We start from the raw sequence: 5,250 nt of genomic DNA on the forward strand, positions 1-5,250 counted from the left end.
CTGATAAATTCCCTTCACGCATGTTCCGGCCCATCATGCATAAACAATTTGAAATGAATAAAAATCAGGTTTCATTTTGAGTAATTTCATACAGAAGAAATCTGTAGTAAATTTCCCCACTTACTTTGCCTTAGCCCCCAACATTTTCATTGGTAGGAGGAGCCATTGATATTCTGTAGGTTTCTTTTATGAAACGTTTGCAGAATTGAGGATTGTGGAGCGCTTTTGTAGCCAAATAGTTACACCGCATGCCAACCAATTCTTCAACCACGTGATGTTTGTTGCATGTCTCTCTTTCTCTCCACTTTCCAGTCTGCCACTTCACTCTTCATCTGCCCAATAAAGACAAAAGAAATGCCCTAAGAAAGGCGGACTGCATTCAAGCTATGTAAACAGACGATGATGTCCTTTTATTTAAACAATAAAGGTTAGGGAGAATGACGTTTTGCTCTTAAATGTCCAGAAAGTTAAAACACAAGGTGCAACCTGACAGTAACCAGGACATGAAAGTATGTACAGTAATTTAAAGTCAAAGAACAGACAGGAAGAAAGAAACCAAAGCTACAGTTCAGATGACATGCTCGAGTTCTCTGAGTGTAGAGTAGCAGGAATTGTGCATGAAAAAGACAGAGGTGTTTAAATGATTAAATTGATTTTGATTCTTTCTGTTCTGAAACGTCTCTCTATGGTATAAACTCAGCTTTTTTTTTTAGCTTCTTTCTAGTTTTAAATTTGGTATTTTTCACACTTTAACACCTCGACTTGGTCTAAACCTCATATACCGCTGGTCTAAAGGAACATATCCTGGACTCTGCTTTGTGCTGTTGTTTTGTTGGCTGCTTGATCTGTGGTTAACTTGTTCACAGCTGGCACACACACACACACACACACACACACACACACACACACAAAGCCAGAAAGAACTCACAAAAGTGTGGGCAGTGTGAGCTGTTTGTGACATAAGCTTTTATTCAGATGAGGTGCAGCCTTGGACATTGGATTCACATTTTGCACGTGTGTACAGCTCAACAAACTCAAAATCAAATTCACTTATTGTTATTATTTAATAATGTTGAACACATTCAAGCCATATAAAGAATGCTTCCAGAAACATAACTTAGTCCATCCCATGTCTGTGGTGTAAGTGTGATTGATAGCAGAGCAGCTGTTTCCTGGGGGCTGCACCGCTGTCTCTGCCATGAGTGCTCCCGGTTGCCATGCTGCACTTGTCCCTGTCCAGCTGCCTGCCCTGCTCTGCCGGTTTGCTGTTCTGCAGAAACATTTAGTGCCTGCCGCTCACAGAGGGCGCTAGTCAGACTGGCTGATCGCAGCTGCTGGAAGGCGCAGAGGAAAGCGCTAGTGAGAGCCTGCTGCTGCTGAGAGTCGGAGATTCAAACAGGACATACAGTGAATTTACACGCATGCACTCAGTTTAACTTACACTAATGCAGTCAAATTCAGTCCTGCGATAAGTTATTCCGCCTACCCTCACTGATATAAATAGGGTGGACAAAATGATAGAAACACCTGTCTGTATAAGGCAATTCTGTTCAGCACCTCAAACTAAAAGCTCTCAAACTATTTTGACAAAAACTGAAAATTGTAATCTTTGTGAAGCTATGAGTATATATACTGTAAGCAGGGCAAGTAAGAAGAGCGATATATGTCTCGGATAGATGACAGATCAATTGCACTCTAAAATCTCTCAAAATGTTCCCTAATTATAAGGATTTTGGTACAACATATCCTTAGACCATATAGGAAGGAAGAAGATTGTTTTATCAATATCAAGAAAGGGCAATTGATTTCCCAGGAATCTAAAAAAAGGAAACTTCCCCAACTTATTCACCTCTGCAATAATTTAATTAATAATTTCTCATGAACCAGACTCCAAACTTTGTGACTTATTGGGCTGTTGGTGGAGAGTGTCATCCCCTTTTCTTCCTAGTCCACACTAACGGTCTTGTAGCAGCTAGTGGCTCAGCTCATGATGCAGCAGAACAGCAGTGTATCAACATGCTGAGTCAAAGCGAGAGCTCTCAGCTGTTCCAAACCTGCAGCCTGCCGCTCACAACTTCACCTTTTGTTTCACATCCTTCACCGGCAAACCCAAAGAAACATCCTGTTTGCTGCCGATCGGAGACGATCAACGTTTCATTATGTCAGCTTGCCTCCGTTTTGACACCGGCGGTTAGCTGCACAACATATTCACAGTATCTCTGCTGGCCCACCCTTTTGATTATGAGTCACAGCAATAGCAGTTAACACAAGTCAGACTGTGACTAAATTGAAAGCAATGAAAACTATGTTTTTTATCTTAAAATGTTAAGGGTGTTAACGTGCATATTTTGACTTTACTTGCATATCTTAAAATGTTAAGGGTGTTAACGTGCATATTTTGACTTTACTTGCACAATTATCATCTTTTCTTAGTGGAGCTAAATCTACCACTAAGGTGTGTATGTGGAAAGAGCGACTGACCTACCTCTAGACAGCTCGTTGATGTATTGTTACTGAACCAGGGTTCACCAGAGGTAGAGTTAGTCTTCCGACATATTGGCTTCTGTTAATCAGTGATAGCGGCTTTCTCCTTTCATGTACGGTAAATTGCCAGTGGCGACACAGATTTCACAGAATCGTTCCATCTTTCCAAACACAGCAGTTATCAACCAATCACATGGGAATCAGTCCCTCTCTTGTCATGTGGACTTATTTCGCCCGCCAACAGTTAAAGTTTATTCAGATCCTTTTGGGAGGGAAGGAGCTCAATCACAGGACCCTTTTCAAGTGGCTAAATGAAGAGAAAAGAAGGCAAATACCTCAATCCAAAATAGAAAACTCGTGGAATGTTTTGGGCAACGGGGAGGTGACGTAGGAATTAGCTGTAATCAGTGAAAAACTTGGAGAATGCTGCTGCTTTGTGCCAAAGAGTTGATCACTGCTGGAATAACACAAATGGAAAACTTCTTTTTTTTTTTTCATGCAATGATTCTTCACAACCATATAGTGAGAGTCGATGCATCATTAAAGCTTTCTGACATGAAAATAGCAATAAATAAAGATGTCATACCTCAGCAGGCTGTGTCTGTGCACTTGTGTTGACATGCTCTGTTACCGCTTTGCCTTACATTGGCTTTCACAGTGTATACAGACTACCGGAGGCGGGCCAACGTGGAGCGGACGTCATAGCAACAACAGTGGCGAAGAGCAATAGGAGTAAAATCTGTTCAAACGCAATTAAACATTAATATAAATACAAATGTGGTTGGGTCGAGGTATTTTCTAATAATGTGGACTAAAAGTGGAGCAACCAAAAGCATTTATTTAGGATGATCAAATATAAATACAGAACGGAAAATTCAGTTTTATATCATTTTAGGGGTAGGCAATATTAAATTTCCCCTACTGACAATATTGCGCTTAAGAATAATCAACAATATACAAAATTATCATCCAAAAAAAAAGCTGAAGAGAGACGTGCATATGTATATAAACCTGTAAGAACAATCTGATTTGTTAGAATAACATCTGCTGTTTGCTGTTGGCTCCTGCTGAGAAGACTTTAGTTGTTTAATGGACGCCCCATTAATTAAGACTGAGATACGTTTACTTGCCAGTTATTGGGCGAAAGCCTGTATCAAACCAGGCATCAGCAGTTAATTTATTTGATCTGCTATTTGCAGCACACAACTATCTGAGAGGAAGTTGGTACCAAAAAAACGCTGCCTATCTTTAGATTAATAGTTCCATACTGCTGCCACTCAGAACGTTTGTGTTGCTGTAGTCAAAAGTAACATTTTACTTGAACCAGTTCCTGCAGCATCAGCTGATTGTGGCCATTTTGGTTTGTCTATCTCCGAACTTCCCCTCTTTAAGTTGGCTTCGTCCAAACTTCCCTTCACGATTATGAATGAGTGGAATTTGAAAGTAGTGCAACAGTATGAACAAGCCTCTGGTCCATTCATCATTGTGACACTCTCAGTCTCACTCACTCAATGCAATAGATTTTTACTGGTGTGAAAATAACCCTATATGGATGGATGTTTTTGTTGAATATCCTGCATGTCCCATGACTCAATCACGCAGCGTCCAGGCTTGGTTACAAAGTAAACGTTTGACACAAATTAATTGAACCGAGGATGATATAATCTCTGAGATAAGAAAGGGTTGTGGGATACTTGCCATATAATGGACATTATACCATCTGTCATCTGTATATGCATGCATATGTCCATTCATATCTCCCTGCTTTTTATATCAGTGAGATCCTTTATGATTCTGTGGATTAAACTCTGAGCATGTTCCCTAAAGGGACCAAGTCCCAGGTGTTTCAGGCACCATAGTGCCCTCTCACTCTTATTTGCGTACACAGATGTTAAGCTTCCACCTTCTGTATACATACTGCAGTTCTGTAAAATCCCCCAAGTCTCCCTCTTAACCATGCAAGCTAACATTTCCCCCAAGAGTGTTGGTGCATGCTGTTTTTGTTTTTTTTGACGGACGTGCACATTTGACTCTTTTCTTTTGCATGGTGCAGACTTCAGTCATTTTGTCAAGGGAGCAAATGTAGTGTTGTGTGTGTGTTTGCATGTTGACCGGTGGAGGTTATGAATGAGCTACAGCTGCGTGGCCCACTGGTCAGCAAGGACAGCTGATGAATGAAGTGGAAATTATTAAAATAAACTGCTGGGTGATGCAGCAGCATTCATGCGTCTGGCCTCCGTATCTCACCATCGATATCTTCCTCACACATCTGGCTTTGCAAAAATGCACACCCTGTTGATGCAGCGGGACACAAATATTTAAAACACAAAAAGGTCATCAAGTTTGTTCGTGCACTTAGCAGAAACTCCCACGAGATTATGAATTGATACAAATGTTGTCAGGGTTTTCAATGAAACAAGCTTTGCATAAGAGAACAGATATGTGAGCAGTAGAGGGGAGTGGTGATCGCGACAGATGGACAGAGACGGGGAGGTGACAGAGTGAGAAAGACGGGTTCGGTGATGGATAGACAGACGGAGAGAGAGGGGAAGAAGAAGGGCAGCGATAAGGACAAAGACATCAGTCACGTTTAGGGTTCTTTCCCTCCTCCCCTTTGCGAGTGGACCTTGATCCAAGCCACACAGACTCTACTGTCTCATGGTGTGTGTGGCCCTGTGTCTATGTGGGCCTGCGAGTGGTGACTGGACAAATCATGACTCAGCAGAAATAGAGCCACATAGAGTAGAATAGAGCAGAGCTTCATTG

General features: G+C 41.4%; 1 long non-coding RNA gene across 1 annotated transcript; it reads right to left on the reverse strand.

Annotated features, from left to right (window-relative positions):
* Nucleotides 1-947: 947 nt before the first annotated feature.
* Nucleotides 948-3,008, reverse strand: LOC137881388 (uncharacterized). Its single transcript, XR_011103859.1, has 2 exons — nucleotides 2,486-3,008; nucleotides 948-1,376 (listed from the first exon to the last, which is right to left on the reverse strand). It is a non-coding gene; the product is annotated as an uncharacterized lncRNA (long non-coding RNA).
* Between the last annotated feature and the right edge of the window lie 2,242 nt (nucleotides 3,009-5,250).

Source organism: Cebidichthys violaceus, unplaced genomic scaffold (assembly GCF_023349555.1).
Source record: "Cebidichthys violaceus isolate CVI_PGR_0920_01 unplaced genomic scaffold, fCebVio1.0.p SCAF_3, whole genome shotgun sequence".
Classification (NCBI taxonomy): Eukaryota; Metazoa; Chordata; class Actinopteri; order Perciformes; family Stichaeidae; genus Cebidichthys; species Cebidichthys violaceus.